Source organism: Symphalangus syndactylus, chromosome 5, assembly GCF_028878055.3.
Source record: "Symphalangus syndactylus isolate Jambi chromosome 5, NHGRI_mSymSyn1-v2.1_pri, whole genome shotgun sequence".
Taxonomy (NCBI): domain Eukaryota; kingdom Metazoa; phylum Chordata; class Mammalia; order Primates; family Hylobatidae; genus Symphalangus; species Symphalangus syndactylus.
This window is the reverse complement of record NC_072427.2, coordinates 104,778,871-104,799,551: the sequence shown is the minus strand read 5'-3', so window position 1 is coordinate 104,799,551 and position 20,681 is coordinate 104,778,871. Positions and strand designations below refer to the sequence as shown.

The window sequence follows — 20,681 nt, the reverse complement described above, 5'->3', positions numbered from 1 at the left end:
ATGTAACAAAATCTCTCTTATAGCAAACATTAATATTATGACTTAAAGGTCCTTTTTAAAAAACTAAAAAACAAAATAAAAAAGGAAGAAATTGAGGGGAAAAGGAAGGGAAGGAGAGGAAAAAGACATAAGAGAAGATGGGAGGGAGAGAAGGTAGGAGGACAGAAGGGAAATAGGAAGAAGAGAAAGGAAGGAGAGAGGGATAAAGAGAAAATGAGGTAAAAAAAGGAGGGAAGAAAAGTAAGAAAGAAGAAAGGGAGAAAGGAGAGAAGGAAGGAAAGAAAGAGGTACAGAGAAAAAGGAGGGAAAAAACATCTCAAATCACGTTAATATAGTAAATGCAATGCTTTATTAATCGTGTAGAAAATTAGATCAATTAATCATTACTTTTCCATGTGTAATTAAAATATTAAATTATTTTGCTTGCATTAATCATGGTTAGTGAAAAGCTACTAACACCACTTTTTCTGTAAATTTTTGTTAATAAATCTAGGGAAAATACAGAGTTATTTGGAAAAATTAAACAAAAGCTTTTAAGCTGAAGGATTATAATTTGAAATTCTTTGCACCTGTGATTCTTCCCAAACAGCTGGAAGATGGGATCTTTGTTGCCTTCATCTTATTCCGTGTGTGCTGTATGATGCAATGATGAGGTTCTCTAGATTCTGAAGTCAAACTCCGGACTCCAGAGGGGAATCTGGAATTTTCAATGTTTGCTAATAAATAACATAAATACAACTCACTCACTCAGTCTTATTTCTTAGCAACAGCAGAAAATGCCTCTGGTACGTGCCTTGCCCTTAGTAGTTCCTCAATACTTTTCATATGTGAAAAATTATTATGTTCTGTGTTTTGGAATATTGCTAATGAACTACAGATAAGGCAGAGGGTGTAATGAAAACAAAAATAAAATAGAAGTATATAAATAACTAAAAAAACACAAATTACCATTTCTTTCTATAAATCTTTGAACATTTGCAGGAATTTGGAGGAAAAATCAGTATGACACAAGGGTTTTTCAAGTGTTCATTAGAGTGTCACAGGTAGGGTTCTCTGGAAGAAATGCAGAGGTGGGGTTTGAGGTCACAGCCTATGAAGGGAAGGGAGGGGAAGCAGGATTATGCAGAAGCCACTCTGGGATGCAGCTTCCTCCAGGATGATCAATGTGCTTTGTTTCCTCAGAAAATAATACATTGGAAACACTTTGGGGCCTCTTTTTTTTTTTTTTTTTTTTTGAGATGGAGTCTTACTCTGTTACCCAGGCTAGAGTGCAATGGCACAGTCTTGGCTCACTGCAACCTCCACCTCCTGGGTTCAAGCAGTTCTCCTGCCTCAGCCTCCCAAGTAACAGTGATTACAGGCTCACGCCACTATGCCTGGCTAACTTTTTTTTTGTTTTTTTTTTTTTGGCCATGATGGTCTTGAACTCCTAACCTCAGGTGATCCACCTGCTCGACCTCCCAAAGTAGGGGACATTGTTTTTAAAAAGTTAAAGGATACAAAATTAAAAAGCTAGATAGGAGGAATAGGTTCTAGTGTTCTAGACTACTGTAGGATGATTATATTTAATAATAATAAACAATATAGTTTCAAGTAACTAAAACAAGGATATTGAATGTTCCCAATATGAAGCAATGATAAATGCTTAATGACAGATGTGCTAATTACCCTGATCTAAGCACCGTACATTATATGTATCAAAATATCAATATGTACCCCACAAACATACACAGTTATTGTGTGTCAATTTTAAAAAGAAAAAATAAAAATAGTTTGGATGGATCCTCAAAATGTTCTATCTCATTCAGCTTCCATAAGTGACATTTATTAAAAGTTTTTGATTAAAAAGGAAACTTTTTATGAATTATGATTGTGACAAAGATTCTGTGCTTGACCAAACTTTGGTCCAGCTTGTGAAAGTTCTCCCAGGCCAATCTGTGCACTTTCTTGTAAAACACGGTTTTAGAAGAAGCCTGCTAACTTTAGCAAGAACCCTCCATCCTTGATATCTGATCAGGTTCCTAACCCTCCACCATCCCCCAGATGATATTTGATCATCCTGGTCTATCTTCAGCAGGAATCTAATTTGTTCAGTTTGGCCAGAATCCTGCTTACTCCTGGTGTTATTTCTTAGTAATTTTTCATGCATGACTCCTACCTTGCACCTTGGCTATAAATTCCCTCTTGCCAGTACTGTATTTGGAATTAAGCCCAGTCTTTCTCCCCACAGCAAAATCCCACTGCAATGGTCCCTATATTATAATGGTCCTGGATAAACTGCCTGTTTATTTAAAGTATGGTAGTACTTTAAAGTGTCATTGAATTTTTTTTCTTTAACCATTATTAGGGAAATACACCAAAATGTTAACATTGGTTGTAGATATTTTTTCTGCTTCTATGCACTTTTCTTCATTTACCTGTTATCAAGAGTGAACATGTATAACTCTTAAGGAAGTTATAATTATACAATAAAACCCAACACCAAAAGGGGTGAGACAAGTGTTTATGGGGCAAAGAGTGTGAAATGAGAAAGTTTGGATCTAAAAAATTAAAAATTAACAATGGTTTATTTTGATTGACTGGAATTATAAATAATTTTATTTTTTTTAACAGAGTCTTACTCTGTCTCCTAGGCTGGAGTGCAGTGGTGCAATTTTGGCTCACTGCAGGCTCCACCTCCTGGGTTCAAGCAATTCTCCTGCCTCAGTCTCCAGAGTAGCTGGGGTTACAGGCACCTGCCACCACGCCCAGCTAATTTTTGTATTTTTAGTAGAGACAGGGTTTCACCATGTTGGCCAGGCTGGTCTCAAACTCCTCACCTCAAGTGATCCGCCCTCCTCAGCCTCCCAAAGTGCTGGGGTTACAGGCATAAGCCACCGCGCCCAGCCTACTTTTCCAAATTTCTTATAGAGAGGAGCTATTACCCTTATCATGGGGAAAAAAGCAAGTCCTTCAAACACTTTTGATTTTAAAATATATTTAAAACATAAAATAATGAACCTGGTGGAGATGTTAACCTTGGGTAGCTGACACAGGTACTTCTCCAAGGAGAGAAATAATTAAACAGCTGACATAGCTTTAAGCCTTCCTAAACTCAGGCTGCAATGGGAGCAGTACAGTTTGCTGAGAGGGACAGTGTATAGCAGTATTTGGAGTAGAGGAGCGGCCTCCAGTACAATGACTAGTTCGAGGTTCTTTCGGGGATTCTCAGGGTTTCTGAAAATGGAAATGCCTTTTCATCTGGAGCACTTTTGAAAGGGACCTCAATCTATCTTTCTTCCATGCAGGGGGCTTTCCAAACACATCATATGAAAATTACAGCAAGTGGCATCTGTCCTGTTAACACCCCTCTCCCAATGAGTCATTCAGGTGTTCATCACACCCACAGACCCTCCACTCACACCACCATCTCCCACCATCAAAATTTATTTGTACCAGTGTGACTAGAGGCCTGCTGGATTCTCCCCTCATCCACTCAGAAGATGTCTCTCAGAAACCATGCCAAGCAGGGTGTGAACCATCCAACTCCAAGCAAAGCCTGTGCTGCCGCAACTCTGCCTCACGGACTCATAGACTGTCACTGGTGGTCACAGAATTAGTCAACAGGAACTTGACTGTACTGGGGGAAGTTTTCCAGGCCTCATCTCATCTCTCAGTTCCAAAGAGCTAATCTGAGAAATAAATTAAACCTTTTACAGTGCTGCTGCTGTAAAATCAAAAGGAAAATCATAAATGTTGTAGAAAGTGCAATCTTGATGCCATTTAAAATGCCTTATCTTTTCCGTCAACGCAACGCCTAGGTTATATTTTTCTCCTTTAAATCAAGTAGGCCACTTAAAGAGATAATCTGAATATGAATACATTCTACATTATAACCCAGAAGAGATAGAGATTAAATGGATTTTTAAAACTTTAGAAACTTGGAATGAATTGATTCCATAATATATATATCTCCTTCAGAGAATTACTTTAAAATCTCCAGTGAAAGATAATTGAAAGCCATCTTTGTTTTTATGTATATTTGAAATTTCTGATTGATTTTGCAATGTAATCTTCTAATAGTCTTACTTAGAACATATTCCATTTTTTAAAAAATTGTTTCTTTTATTTCTGAATTTAAGATGTATAATCATCTTATAATTGTATAAAATACTCTAAAAAGCATTGCAATCTAATATCTGATTTTATGGAATTAATTTTTTATTCTATATAAACAGAGTCTTAACTAATTTCAGGGAGAAAGATCTGTTTGTAATTTAACCTTCCAATTAAAATCCAACTAGCTATAAGCTTTTAGATGCCTGCCTCATGGGGAATGAGATATTTATGAAGGAAGTCTAATGTTTAAGTCCTAAAGTCTTTCCCTGGAACAAGGATAAAAGGTTTCTAATCATTGAATTTTTAAAAAATCATTAATGAAGGTATTAACTGGACTAAGGCATAAGGAGTAAAGAGTGGCCTTTAATGAGATTTGAAGACTTGTTCTAGAATATATGTTTTGCCAGAATAAAACATGCATCTTCTGATGGGATTTGGAAAGGTAGCTACCAAACCAGGGAAAACAGTCCATTGGAGAGGGGAGAATGAAAAACTTCTCCCTGGTGCACATAGGGTACAGGTGGGTATGGAAGGCACGATATGGGAATACAGGGTTTATCCCCAGGCGTTGAGGCACAGGAGAGGTGGAGAACAGTGCTCAGCACAGGTGAGTGCCGTATAATGTTTATTGTTAACAGGTCAAAAGACACCAAGAATGTATTAGGCAGCAAAGGGTTATTACATCACTCTGAGTAACACCATGTATGTTAGAGCTGACTATTCTAGGTATATTTATAGCCACCCTTGGTGTAAAAGATTTTTCTTAATTTATTTATTTAGGTATGGTTCATTGCCCATTTAAACATAAAGCAAATGTAATTTTTGGCAATCTATTTCCCTAGTTTAAATTTGTCGCTGTTGATTTGGTGAGAGCCACTCACAACATAGATGAAAGGGTATATGGCCAGGCACAGAAAGACAAACACTGAATGATCTCTCTGAAATGTAGAACTGAAAAAGTCAAACTTATGGAAGCAGAGATTAGAATGATGGTTACCCAGGGTTGAGGGCAGAGGGGAGAACTGGGCAAAGGATATAATATTTCAGTTACACAGAGGGAATACGTTCAAGAGATCTACTGTACAGCATGATGACTAGTTAAAAACAACGTATTGAATACTTGAAAATAGCAAAGAGAGTGGATTTTAAATTTTCTTACCACAAAAAAAGTTTACTATCACTATGCTAATTAGCTTGATTTAGCCATTCTACAATGCATACATATTTCAAAACATCATGTTTTATACCATGAATACATACAAATTTATTTTCAACTAAAAAACTCAAATAGCATATGGGTTAACACAAATTATTTAAGGTGCTATTTAATTGAAGCAGTTATTTCATCTAGGCTTCAGGTATCACTGTATTCTAAAAATGAATGGTTTCAAGTTCTAGAGCCACACACTGCCGGCTTAAAGTAAAAGTCTACATGGGGACCTTGAGTTTAACAGAAGAGCAGCAGATACAGAGGGCCTGAGGGTAAGATACAGACAGTGGGAGAGAATAAGCAGGCTGAGCCAAGGATTAGCTTTTATCCATGACCTCTAACTACAACTGATTATCTGTGATGTGACCACAAAAGAATGAAAGTTATTTGCAGTTAGAATCAGGATGCATGAAGTTACACTTTGTGTTCATATTTCTGTGTATAACATTAAATATATTTATTGCTCTTCTCTCCTACAAAAGGGGAAGTGACCCCCTTTATAAGGACCTGCTTAAAAACATATAAAAATCCAGGGCAAATTTCTTGGTGTAGGAATTGCTTTATAGTAGTCGAACAGAAGTGATTATTCCATTGGTAATTCTGCACCCAGATAAGCTTGATATATCTATTGAGGACATATGTAAAGTAAAACAAACAAACAAAAAGTTCTCATATATTATAGTCCTCAAAAATGCTAATTGAAATAAATTTGTACTTTCCTTGGGCTGGATTTATATTAGAACATTTAATTTCAATTAAACAGACAAACTTTAAGGCGTGAGATAGCTGAATAGAACCCTCCAGCAATTATTCCCAAACAGGAGCACCAAATTGAAAAACTACTCATGCAAAAAGGCACCTTCAGAAAAGCCAAAATCAGGTGAACGATCACAGTACCTGATTTTGACATCATATCAAGGAAGGAGGCACCGATGGGGTTAGGAAAGGCAGGCCTGCCCTGTATATACCACTTCTACCCTTACCCTCCAGCAGCAGCAAGCGGAGAGAGAATCTGTGTGCCTGGGGGAGGGAGAACAGAGTGACTGTGGAACTTTGCATTGGAACTCAGTGCTGCGTTGTCACAATGGAACACAACACAAGCCAGTGCTCACTTAGCTGAATTCTGAAGGAAACACTAACTCCAGCCAGAGAGGAATGCTGTGCTCCAGTGGTAGGAGTTTGAGACCCAGCTAGCCCTGCTACCAGCTGACTACAGTGGCCTGGGACCCAGGATAAATTTAAAAGGCAATCAGTCCCCGGCGTGGTGGCTCACGCCTGTAATCCCAGCACTTTGGGAGGCCGAGGTGGGCGGATCACGACGTCAGGAGATGGAGACCATCCTGGCTAACACGGTGAAACCCCGTCTCTACTAAAAATACAAAAAATTAGTCAGGCGTGGTGGCGGGCGCCTGTAGTCCCAGCTACTCGGGAGGCTGAGGCAGGAGAATGGCGTGAACCCGGGAGGCGGAGCTTGCAGTGAGCCGAGATCGCGCCACTGCACTCCAGCCTGGGCGACAGAGCGAGACTCCACCTCAAAATAAAAGGCAATCAGGCCATAAGGGTTTCACAAGGACATTCCGGGTGCTGTGCTGAGCTTGAAGCCACTAGGCTTGATTTACCTACAACCCAGTGAAACACCAGCTGTGGTGGCTAAGGGATTGCTTGCGTCAACTCCTCCCCCAACTCCAGGCAGTGCAGCTTTCAGCTCCAGGAAAAACTTCTTCCACTTGCAGAAAGGAGAGGGAAGAATAGAGGACTTTGTCTTGCAACTTGGGTGCCAGCTCAGTCACAGTAAAATAAACCATAAAGCAGATTCTTAAAGCCCCTGATTCTAGGGCCCGGCTCCTGGAACAGCATTTCTAAACCTACTTGGGCCAGAAGGGAACCTGCTACTCTGAAGGTAAGGACCCAGTACTGGCAGGATTCCCCACTTGCTGATCAATCATCCCTTGAGTCTTAAATCAACATCGGCTGTAGCTAGGCAGTAGTTGCCACAAGCTTTGGGTGAGACCCAGTACTGTGCTGGCCTCAGGTGTGACCCAGCATAGTCCCCGCTATGATGTCCAAGGGACTGCTCACGTCACCTCTCCCCCAGCTCCAGTCAGCCCAGCACAGAGGGAGAGACTCTTTCTGTTTGAGGAAAGTGAGGAAAGATAATGACAGACTTTGCCTGGTAATCCAGGGAATTTTTCCAGATCTTATTCAAGCCCACCAAGGCAGCATCTCTAGGAGTCTGTAAGATTACTAAGGTACCTGGTTGGAGCAACCCCTAGTGTGGATATGGACATAGTGACCAAAGACTTAGATCACAACGCTCAATTCTTTTTGAATACATGAAAAGCCTTCTCAACAAGGACGAGTCCAAACAAGCCCAGAATGTGACGATTAGAATAAATCTTCAGTTCCCAAATATGAACGAACATGCACAAGTATTTCCATAAAACACATGGAAATTAAATAATATGGTCCTGAATGACCAGTGAGTTAATGAAAAAATTAACAAGATAATTCTTAAAAATCTCTTAAAACAAATGAAAATATCACATACACCTATGGAATACAGCAAAAGCAGTCCTAAGAGGAAAGTTTATAGCAAGAAGCACCTACATCAAGAAAGCAGAAAAACTTAATGTGCACCTAATTATGAATCTTAAAGAACTGGAAAAACAAGAGCAAACTGAATTCAATATTAGTAGAAGAAAAGAAATAAGAAAGATCAGGGCAAATACAACTGAGATAGAAATTTTAAAAAACGCAAGAGGTTAATGAAACAAAAAGTTGGTTTTTTGAAAAGATAAACAAAATCAACAAACATTGTGATGGTTAATACTGAATGTCAACTTAATTGGATTGAAGGATGCAAAGTATTGATCCTGGGTGTGTCTGTGAGGGTGTTTCTAAAGGAGATTAACATTTGAGTCAGTGGACTGGGTAAGGCAGACCCCCCCCGCCTTAATCTGGGTGGGCACGATCTAATCAGCTGCCAGCATGGCCAGAATAAAAATCAGGCAGAAGAACATGAAAACACTAAACTGGCTTAGCCTCCCAGCCTACATCTTTCACCTGTGCTGGATGCTTCTTACCCACAAACATCAGACTCCAAGTTCTTCAGATTTGGGACTCAGACTGGCTTCCTTGCTCCTCAGCTTGCACATGGTCCATTGTGGGACCTTGTGATTATGTGAGTTTCTTAATAAACTCCCATATATATATATATGTATACATATATCCTGTTAGTTCTGTTCCTCTAGAGAACCCTGACTAATACAGATATTGGTACCAGTAGAGTGGGGCACTGCTGAAAAGATACCCAAAATTGTATAGTAAGTTTGGGATTGGGAAACAGGCAAGGGTTGGAACAGTTTGGAACAGTTTGGAGGGCTCAGAAGAAGACAGGAAAATGTGGGAATGTTTGGAACTTTCTAGAGACTTGCTGAATGTCTTTGCCCAAAATACTGATAGCGATATGGACAGTAGAGTCTGGGTTGAGGTGGTCTCAGATGGAGATGAGAAACTTTTGGGGAACTTGAGCAAAGGTAACTCTTGTTATGTTTTAGCAAAGAGACTAACAGCATTTCGCCCCTGCCCTAGAGATTTGTGGAACTTTGAACTTGAGAGAAATGAGTTAGGGTATCTGGCAGAAGAAATTTCTAAGCAGCAAAGCATTCAAAAGGTAGCTTGGGTGCTGTTAAAGGCATTCAGTTTTATAAGGGAAGCAGAGCATAAAAGCTGAGAAAATTTGCAGCTTGACAATGCAATAGAAAAGAAAATCCCATTTTCTGAGGAGAAATACAAGCCAACTGCAGAAATTTGCATAAGTGACAAGAAGCTGAATGTTAGTCCCCAAGATAATGTGGAAAATGTCTCCAGGGCATGTCAGAGGGCTTCACAGCAGCCCTTCCCATCACAGACCTGGAGGCCTAGGAGGAAAAAGTGGTTATGTGGACCGAGCCCAGGGTCCCCCTGCTGTGTGTAGTAGCCTAGGGACTTGCTGCCCTGGTTCCCAGCTGCTCCAGCTGTGGCTTAAAGGGGACAATGTAGAGCTCAGGCTGTGGCTTCAGAGGGTGCAAGCTGCAAGCCTTGGCAGCTTCCATGTGGTGTTGAGCCTGCCAGTGCACGGAAGTCAAGAATTGGGGTTTGGGAATCTCTGCCCAGATTTCAGAAGATATATGGAAATGCCTGGATGTCAGGCAGAAGTTTTCTGAAGAAGCAGGACTCTCATGAAGAACCTCTGCTAGGGCAGTGCAGAAGGAAAATGTGGGGTTGGAGTTCCCACACAGTGTCCCCACCGGGGCACTGCCTAGCAGAGTTGTGAGAAGAGTTGTCCTCCAGACCCCAGAATGGGAGATCCATTGATAGTTTGCACTGTGTGCCTGGAAAAGCCATAGACACTCAACACCAGCCCATAAAAGCAGCCAGGAGGGAGTCTGTACCCACAAAGCCACAGGAGCAGAGCTGCCCAAGACCACAGTAACCCACCTCTTGCATCAGTGTTACGCAGATGTGAGACATGGAGTCAAAGGAGATCATTTTGGAGTTTTAAGATTTGACTGTCCTGCTAGATTTCAGACTTGCATGAGGCCTGTAGCCCCTTTGTTTTGGCCAACTTCTCCCAATTTGGGACAGGTATATTTACCCATTGCCTGTACCCCCATTGTACCTAGGAAGTAACTACCTTGCTTTTACAGGCTCATAGGCAGAAGGGACTTGCCTTGTCTCAGATGAGACTTTGGACTGTGGACTTTTGAGTTAATGTTGAAATGAGTTAAGACTTTGGGGGACTGTTGGGAAGGCATGATTGATTTTGAAATGTGAGGACATGAGATTTGGCAGGGGACAAGTGTGGAATGATATGGTTTGGCTTTGTTTCCCCACCCAAATCTCATCTTAAATTGTATTCTCATAATTCCCACATGTTGTGAGAGGGTCCTTGTGTGAGATAATTGAATCATGGAGCCGGTTTCCCCCATACTGTTCTCATGATAGTGAATAAGTCTCACAAGATCTGACAGTTTTATAAGGAGTTTCCACTTTTGCTTCATTCTCATTCTCTCTGTGCCTGCTTGCCATCCATGCAAGACTTGACTTGCTCCTCCTTGCCTTCTGCCATGATTGTGAGGCCTCTCCAGCCACGTGGGACTGTGAGTCCATTAAACCTCTTTTTCTTCCCAGTCTCACGTATGTCTTTATCAGCAGTGTGAAAATGGACTAATACAAACCTTTAGCCAGACTATGGGGAAAAAAGGGAGAAAAGTCAAATAAATAAAATTGAGATGAAAAAGGAGACATTACAACTAAAACCACAGAAATTCAAAGAATCATTAGAGACTACTATGAGAAAGCATATGCCAAAAAATTTGAAAACCTAGAAAAAAAAATGGATATATTCCTAGATACATACAACCTGCAAAGATTGAACCATGAAAAAAATCCAAAATCTGAATAGACAAATAACAAGTAATGAGATCAAAGCTGTAATAAAAAGTCTCCAATCAAAGAAAAGCCCAGCACCTGATGGATTCACTGCTGAATTCTACCAAACATTTGAAAAACTAATACCAGTCCTACTCAATCTATTCCAAAAAAGTCAAGGAGGAGGGAATACTTCCAAACTTGTTCTATAAGGCCAGTATTATCCTGATACCAAAACCAGAGAAAGGCACATCAAACAAAGAAAACTGCAAGCCAATATCTCTGATGAATATTGTTGCAAAAATTCTCAACAAAATACTAGCAAACATTTTCAACAATACATTTAAAAGATTATTCATCATGCCCAAGTGAAATTTATCCCAGGGATTCAAGGATGGTTCAACAGATACAAATCAACTGATATGATTCATCATATCAGCAGAACGAAGGACAAAAACTATATGATCATTTCAATTGATGCTGAAAAACCATTTGATAAAATTTGACATCCCTTCATTCATGATTAAAAAAACTTAGTATAGAAGGAACATATCTCCACATAATAAAAGTTACATAAGACAGACCCATAGCTAGTATCATACTGAATGGGGAAAAACGGAACACCTTCCTGTAAGGTCTGGAAGACAACAAGGATGCCCACTTTCACCGCCGTTATTCAACATAGTACTGGAAGTCCTAGCTAGAGCAATCAGACAAGAGAAAAAAATAAAGGCCATAAAAATTGGAAAGAAATAAGTCAAATTATCCATGTTTGCAGATTATATGATCTTATATAGAGAAAACCCAAAAACTCTAAAGACTCCACAAGAAAACTGTTAGAACTGATAAACAAGTTCAGTAAAGTTTCAAGATACAAAGTTCAACATACAAAAATCAGTAGCATTTCTTTTTTTATATTTTTTTAAGACAGAGTCTCACTCTTGTTGCCCAGGCTGGAGTGCAATGGTGCAATCTCGGCTCACTGCAACTTCCGCCTCCCAAGTAGCTGGGATTACAAGCATGTGCCACCAAACCTGGCTAATTTTGTATTTTTAGTAGAGACACGGTTTCACCATGTTGGTCAGGCTGGTCTCAAACTCCTGATCTCAGGTGATCTGCCGTCTGGCCTTCCAAATTGCTGGGATTACAGGTGTGAGCCACCGCACCTGGCCAAAAATCAGTAGCATTTCTATATATCAACAATGAGCAATCTGAATAAGAGATAAAGAAAATATCTCATTTATAATAGCTACAAATAAAATAAAATACCTAGGAATTTACCAAAGAAGTAAGAGATCTCCACAATGAAAACTATAAAATATTGATTAAATAAGTTGTCTATAGTTCTTGATGACTTTTAAAAATAATAATAAATGAAGAAATTGAAGAGGATGCACAAAAAATGGAAAGATGCTCATGCTCATCGATTGGAAAATTTGATATTGTTAAAATGCCCATACTACCCAAAGCTATCTACAGTTTAAATGCAGTCACTACCAAAACACCAATTCTATTCTTCACAGTAAGAAAAAAATAATTCTAAAATTTATATGGAGCCATAATAGAGCCTGAACAGGCACTATCCTGAGCAAAAAGAACAAAACTAGAAAAGTCATATTAGCTAACTTCAAATTATACTGGAGAGCTATGGTAACCAAAACAGCATTGTACTGCCATAAAAACAGATCCATAGGTCAAGGGAACCGAATAAGGACCCTAAAAATAAATCTATCCATTAACAGTGAACTCATTTTTGACGAAAGTACCAAGAATATGCATTGGGAAAGCACAGTCTCTTTAGTCTCTTTAATAAATGGTGCTGAGCAAACTGGACAGCCATATGCAGAAGCATGAAACTAGACCTCTATTTCTCACCATATATAAAAATCAAATCAAAATGGATTAAAGACTTAAATCCAAGACCTGAAACTTTGAATCTACTAGAAAACTTCACGGAAATTCTCCAACACATTGGTCTGAGCAAAGATTTCTTGAGTAAGGCCTCAAAAGCACAGAAAACCAAAGCAAAAATAAATAAGTAATAAATGATAATAGGTAAAACAAGTTAAAAAGCTTCTGCACAGCAAAGGAAACACCAACAAAATGAAGAGACAACCTGCAGAATGGGAGGAAATATTTGCAAACTACCCACCCAACAAGCGATTAATAACCAGAATATATAAGGAGCTTAAACAACTTGATAGAAAAAATCAAATTATCTTATTTCAAAATGGGTGAAGAATCTAAATGGACATTTCTCAAAAGAAGACATACAAATGACCAACAGATATTGAAAAAAAGGCCAAATATCACTAATCATCAGACAAATGCAAGTCAAACCTGCAATGAGATATCACCTTACACAAGTTAAAATGGCTTTTATATAGGCAATAACAAATGCTGGTGAGGATGTGGAAATAGGGGAAGCCTCATACACCATTGGTGGAAGTGTAAATTAGTACAGCCACAGTGAAGAATAATCTGGAGATTCCTTCCAAAACTAAAAAAGGAACTACCATATGATGCAGCAATATCAGTGTTATAATAGTCTGTGTTTTTCTGGGTACTTACTATTACCAGTAAGTTTTGTACGTTAAGGTGATTATTTATTGCTCATTAATGTCCTTTTGTTCTCATTGAAGTACTCTTTTTAGTATTTCTTTTAGGATGAGTCTGATATTAATGAAACCCCTCAGCTTTTGTTTGTCTGGGAAAGTCTTTATTTCTCTTTCATGTTTGAAGGATATTTTTACCAGATATACTATTATAGGGTAAAAGTTATTTTCCTTAAGCACTTTAAACATGTCATAACACTCTTCCCTTCAGGGCAGCCAGGTCCCCCAGGCCCTGGAGGGGTCCTGAAGTGCAGTCCAAGAGTCAAAGACTAGAGTCAAAAAACATAGAAGTCTACAGATAGAAGTCTACCTGATATTCTATTGTGACTGAGCTGACACTCAAACCACAAGATGCAGTCCTTCCCACTTTTCCCTCCCCTTTCCAAAGGCAGTGGAGCCTCACTCTGTAGCAACCACCACCATCACTCCTGGCCATAAGGAGTGCTACCAGACTACCACTGATGTTCCCTTAAGGCCCAAGGTCTCTTAAATCAGCTTGCAGTAAATGCTGCATGGCCTGGGACTCACACTTCAGGGCAGTAGGCTCCCCTCTGGCTCAGGGCAGGTCCAGAAATGCCATTTAAGAGTCAAGTCCTGGAATCAGGGACCCGAAGAACCCACTTGGTGCTCTACCCTGCTGTGGTGGTATAAGTACCTGAAGCCAGCAAGTCTCAGATGTTCACCAAGTCCCTTGATTTATAATCTGGGTATCACTGCTCGTTATTCAGAGCCCAAGGGCTCTCCAGTTAGCAGGAGATACATGCTGCCAGGATGGGGTCCTTCCTTTCAAGGCAGCAGCTTCCCTTCTGGCCCAGGGTGTATCTAGAAATCTCTTCTGGGAGCTAGGGCCTGAAACAGGGGCCTCTTGACTCTGACCAGTGCACTATCCTGCTGTAACTGACCTGGTATCCAAGATGAAAGACAAAGTCCTCCCCACTCTTCCCTCTCCTCTCCTCAAGCAGAAGGAAGGGGTCTCTTTTGGAGCTGTGAGTTGTGCCATCTCTGGGCTGGAGGAGGAGTAATGCCACACTCCCTTGGCTGCCCCAGCTGGTGTCTCAGTATGTCACATGCCCCTCACAATCCACTGTCTCTGGGCTTAGTTTAGCCCTAGGACTTGCCTATGAGTCGCAGTCCTTAAGGCCTAGACTCCCTTTCAAGTTTACTTATGGACTAAGAGCACTTTGGCCCTTGGTGGGAGGTTTGCAGGCACTCAAGTTTGGGATCGGCACTTTGGAATCAAATCAAAATGGATTAAAGTCTTAAATCTAAGACTTCGAACTATGAAACTAATAAAAGAAAACATTGAGAATCTCTCCAGGACACTGGGCGGGGCAAAGATTTCATGAGCAATATCCCATAACACAGGCAACCCAAGCAAACATGAACAAATGGGATCGCATCAAGTTAAAAAGCATCTGTAAAGCAAAGGATACAATCAACAAAGTGAAGAGACAATCCAAAGAATGGGAGAAAATATTTGCAAGCTATTCCTCTGACAAGGGATTAATCACTAGAATATATAAGGAACTCAAACAACTCTGCAGAAAAAAAATCTAATAATCTGATTTTTAAAATAGGCAAACTATTTAAATAGATGGTTCTCAAAAGAAGACATACAAATGGTAAACACACACATGAAAAGGTGCTCAACATCACTGATCACCAGAGAAATGCAAATAAAAACTACAATGAGAGATTATCTCACCCCAATTCAAATGGCTTATATCCATAAGACAGGCAATAACAAATGCTGGCTAAGATGTGGAGAAAAGGGAATCCTTGTACACTGGTAGTGGAAATGTAAATTAGTACAGCCACCATGGAGAACTGTTTGGAGGGTTCTCAAAAAACTAAAAATTGAGCTACTATATACTCCAGCAATCCCACTGCTGGGTATATACCTAAAAGAAAGAAAATCAGTATACCAAAGAGATATCTGCACTTCTTTATTTCTTGCAGCACTGTTTACAATACCTAAAATTTGGAAGCAACTTGAGTGTCCATCAACAGATGAATAGATAAAGAAAATGTGGTACATATACATAATGGAGTATATTCAGCCATAAAAAAGAACGAGATCCAGTCATTTGCAACAACGTGGATGAAACTGGAGATCATTATGTTTAGTGAAATAAGCCAGGTACACAAAGACAAACATCACATGGTGGGATCTAAAAATCAAATCAATTGAACTCATCGACATAGAGAGTCGAAGAATGGTTTATGAGAGGGTGGAAATGGTAGTGAGGGGTTGGGGGGGCAGGTTGGGGTGGTTAATGGGTACCAAAAATTTAGAAAGAATGAATAAGACCTACTATTTGATAGGACAGTAGGGAGACGATAGTCAATGATAACTTAATTGTATATTTTAAATAAACTTAAATAATGTAATTAGATTGTTTGTAACTCAAAGGATAAACGCTTGAGGGGATGGATACCCCAATTCCCCATGATGTGCTTATTTCACACTGAATTCCTGTATCAAAACATCTTGTGAACCTTATAAATACATAAGCCTACTATGTACCCACAGAGTGTTGAGGAGGATGTGAAACCCTTATACACTGTTGGTGGTATTGTAAGTTAGCACAGCTATTTTGGAACAATAAGGAGGTTCCTCAAAAAATTAAAAATAAAATTACCATATCATATCATCTAGCAAACCCACTTTATATGTATATGCCTTTTTTAAAAAAATAAAATTATGTTATTTGTGACAACACAGATGGACCTAAGGACATTATGTTCCGTGAAATAAGCTGGACACAGGGAAGCAAATACCGTATGATCTCACTCATGTGAAATCTCAGACAGCTGAACTCATAGAGGCAGGGAGTAGAATGGTGGTTTTACAGGCAGGGGATGAAGGGATGATGTGGATGCAGACAGTTAATGGGTACAATGTTTCAGTTATATAGGAGGAATCAGTTCTGGTGTTCTATTGCACAGTACAGTAACTATAGTGAATATTAATAACTTAATATTAATATTAAGGTATTGTAGATTTCAAAAAGCTAGAAAAGAGGATTTTCATTACAAGGAAATGATAAATACTTGTGATCAATATGCCAATTCTCCTGATTTGATCATTCCACTATGTATGCATGGAACATCACATTGTATCCCATAAATATATACAATTATTGTCAATTTAAAATAATATAACACTTAAAAAGACAAAGAAATTTAAAATAAATACAATAACATGGTAAGACCCGTATTTATTAAAGTTCTGGTCCAAATATATAGCAATGATTTTGATCATTACAGATGTTACTACAAATATTCAAACTGATACCTACTGAGAAGCACTCTAGGCTAAGCGGGTTGGAAATTCTGAATCCCCCAAAATGCTTCAATGCTTCTGATAAAAGCCCTGATATCTGGGATTCCTGCTGTGAGATTCTAGGTGAATAATCCTAACTGCAGGACTAATATTGGACATACTCAGAGACAGAGTTCATAAGGCCACCCTCACTTTTCCACATCAGGTGGAAAGAGAAAAATGAACTCATTACCTTTCAAAATATTTGTCTGCTTGAATTATTTCACTGTTACCCCTAATAGTAACACCAACTATAATTTATTTGCTCCAGAGACAAAATCAGGTCTTCACATATCCTTGAGGCAACTCTATGTGTTGCATGCACACATACACATACACACACACACACACACAGACACACATACACACACACACACAGACATTCATTCTTTGCTCAACCTGTTCATTATTTTATTGTCTAACCCTTTCATTATTTCGTTGATCTCCAACTTGAGGACACTTTCAAGACTGTCAAGCAGTTACTGACTTCTGAGTCTTTATTATCAAGGCAAATGAAATAAACCACAGTTTCCTGCCCCTGACACTTCACCATATGGTATTGATGCAGTGACTAGCCACAAAATGCCAGATGGCCCCAAGATATCAGTTATTCAAGAATAACATCATACCCACTCAGAATACATGTATAACTCCTCCCAAAGGGTGGTACTACTATTAATTATAAATTCCTCTATCTAGTACTGAAGATTTATGTCCAAACCCTAGGACATATTTGTCTAAATATTTGGACATTTAGAAAAGCAATATTAAATACTCATGTCATACTGTGTTGTGTCATTGAAAATACTGGTGTTAGAACATATCCCACAGGTGTCTCGGGGGTTGGTAAATTATTATCTTAAGGCTCGTGTGGAGAGGATATCTAGTAGAGAAACTCCCTGGCGAATAAAAGCACTTATAAATAGAAAATCTCCTTCCAAATGGAACTCATCCATGTTGTTCGTTTTACATAGCTAGATCAGGAATGTATTTCTATGAAGGCACTGACTGAAAGTGGAAATCTACCAACCCGTTAATTGATTTTTATATTGAATAAAATTTTTTTACCATAACTATTTTTATTACAATAATTAGGAGCAGTACAGTTCATGACAAAAATATTACAAATCTCAGATCACTTCACAGCATGGTTATTTTAAATGCTTATACTCTTATAAACACTTAGAAGTTAATTTTAATTTAAAAATGGTCATTTTTAATGTTTGATATGACCAACATTCCTAATTCAGCACAACGAAATGATGGAAAACAACTGGGTCACACTGCATATGTCCCACCAAAAAAAAAAAAAAGCACAATGTACAAAATGTGCATGTTTCTATTGACAGCATATGAAAATAGTTAAAATACATGTTACAGGTAAACATGTAACATTAAGAAATAGTACTAGTAAAAAAATTGGCATGCAAAGAAAATGCAAAAAAAATTTCAACATGGCAACACAAGACAGTAGAATTGGTAACTTTTGGATAAAATATTTATATTGAATAAAATATTAACATAGTATATGCTACACAACTTTGCACAAACCTTCCAAAAGTGATTTTATGTCACTGAGAAGTGACCGAGAAACCTTGAACAAGAATCAATATTGATTTTCCAGGAATATTCCAGGAGAAAAAAGTCTGGGTTGAAGTAATCTCCTTTGTAAGATGAACGGCAAGAACCATACGATCGTATTAAAATGTTGCCACTACAATCTCAGAATTGTGATTGCCAGACACTAACATTTCTGCCAAATAATCTAAATTTTGATTAGTTAAACTAAAGGAATTTGTACAGAAATTTTTTTTTCCAAGACATGAAAATGAAGATTGCAAATGAATAAAAATGTACTGAGGTGCATTGCTGGAGGAAAATTGCCAAAGTGAAATGACCGATATAGGGTCTTTATCAATTTACAATTGTATAGCAAGTTGTAAAGTAACGCAATGTATTGTCATTGTCACCAATTGTTGAATTATAAATTATTTTTCCCTAAAGTTCCCACTTTCCCTTTCCTATCTATTCAGCCAATTCAGGCAAATAGTCCATTCTGAGTTCTTTCCTGAGGATGCAGGTGTGACAGGGTAGGGTGCAAAAAAGAAATTTCCCCTAAGTCTCTGATTTATATGTTTCCAAAGTCTTAAAGCGAAAAGGGGTTTATTTTTAGGGGCAAAAATGAATTTGGGAGGAACCTATCAAGATGTGAACAGGAAGAGATTTTCCCAGAAGACTCAAAATATAGGGAATAGCAGAAGAAAAACAAATTAAGGTGGTTTAGAGACAGAACATTGACTCCACTCTCCAAATTAGAATTTCAGTGAAGGAGCAAGACACCAATTTAGTATTAAAGCGAGAGAATAAATTTGGATATTTGCCCCTCTTCTTAGATAATAAACCCCAAGAAGTGATACAGCCCCACATTCCATATCAAGGCAAATAGGGTCATAGATAAGTCCCACAATAAATCCTTTGCCAGAGAATAGCATGGAAGAAATGGAATGAGGCCCCAGTTTTCAAGCCTAGCATGAAAGTACCAGAGTGATCCATTAGACCTGAAGTCCAAGGTAGACAAGCATGAGAATTGTCTCGACAGTTTACTGCATGGATTGGTGAGCAAGGACCAAGTGGCACCACGGATTGGTCAGCAGATATCTGTGTGGACAGATGGCTCAAGGACAAGATCATGCAATACCTCACACTTACATAAGTCTCTCTTGAACTTAAACACAGCCCAGGGAAAAGAGAAAGAGTTTTAATGTCTGATATCCTAGGGAAATGGAGGATTCAAAGAAAAATTCCATTGATATATAGAAAAATAATGTTTCTTACACACCTCATTTAGTTTGGACTGAGATTTGTACCTGTTATGATAGAAAATATAATTACCATTTATATCATAAATTACAGGGTATGAGTTAGCTTCCACATATCTGATTCCCAGATTTTCCTAATATGAACACAGTTAAACTTTCCTACATGACATGTAGACCCAACATATCTTCCCCCACATATGTTCTGTAGCTTCATATATTTTGTTCACAGTGTGCATTTCACTTCTCTTTTATTCCTGATTCTCAGAACAACTGTTCTGTGCAAAGCATGACAGCATAAAAGCCTCTCTGCCCTTCAAGGCCTGTGTTCTATTACGTCTTTTTTTTTTTTTTTTTTTTTTTTTTTGAGTCAGAGTCTGGCTCTGTCCCCCAGGCTGGAGTGCAGTGGCACCATCTCGGCTCACTGCAAGCTCCACCTCCCGGGTTCACGCCATTCTTCTGCCTCAGCCTCCCGAGTAGCTGGGACTACAGGCGCCCGCCACCACGCCCTGCTAATTTTTTTGTATTTTTTTAGTAGAGACAGGGTTTCACTATGTTGGCCAGGATGGTCTCGAACTCCTGACCTCGTGATCCGCCCACCTCGGCCTCCCAAAGTGCTGGGATTACAGGCTTGAGCCACCGCGCCCGGCCCTATTACGTCTTTTATATGAACTATCATTTATTGTACATCAACCATACCAGGAACTTTACAAGGACTACCTCTTCTTCACAAACATAAAAACATTCAAATTCAGCATCATAATCCCCTTTTTACAGACAGAAAGCACGGGCTTGGAAAGGCTAAGTAACTCCCTTACTTTGGTAAGGCAGGCAAGCTTCAAAATCTTTTCTATTTCTAAACCTCCAGCCCAAGTTGATTTTTAGATGGTAACCTTTTGAATGTATTGTCCATTCTACCCAAGTGTCTCCATAATACATACTACTTAATTTTGGTTTTTTACTTTTTTAAAATCATACAACTAGGCTCTTGTCCTAGTCATTACTTGTATATTAAATTTGCCTTTTAAGCCAAATTGGAAATCATCACAATTCACAGATGAGGCATCATTTAGGAAAAACTCTTTTTCTCTATTTTTAACTTTTTGTAAAATAGTATTGCTCTTCCAGAAATATTTAAGCTTGCCATGGTCTCAAGTGGAGTTGAAAAATGAAAACACATGGACACAGGGAGGGGAACATCACAC

At 38.8% G+C, this 20,681-nt stretch overlaps 1 protein-coding gene across 14 annotated transcripts in view; it reads right to left on the bottom strand.

Annotated features, from left to right (window-relative positions):
- LOC129482867 (uncharacterized) overlaps positions 1-20,681 on the bottom strand; it is a 153,289-nt gene that overhangs the window by 63,300 nt on the left and 69,308 nt on the right. The window contains exons 1-2 of one of the 14 annotated variants that reach the window (XR_008657841.2): positions 6,206-6,325; positions 570-697 (exon numbers count right to left, since the gene is read on the bottom strand). The exons of 11 other annotated variants lie outside the window; for them this stretch is intronic. The gene's annotated coding sequence lies outside the window, so the exon portion shown is untranslated. Of the gene's footprint in view, positions 1-569; positions 698-3,434; positions 3,672-6,205; positions 6,326-20,681 lie in introns of those variants that run through there. 2 more of the 14 variants (XR_008657840.2, XM_063639373.1) reach the window with 2 other exon arrangements.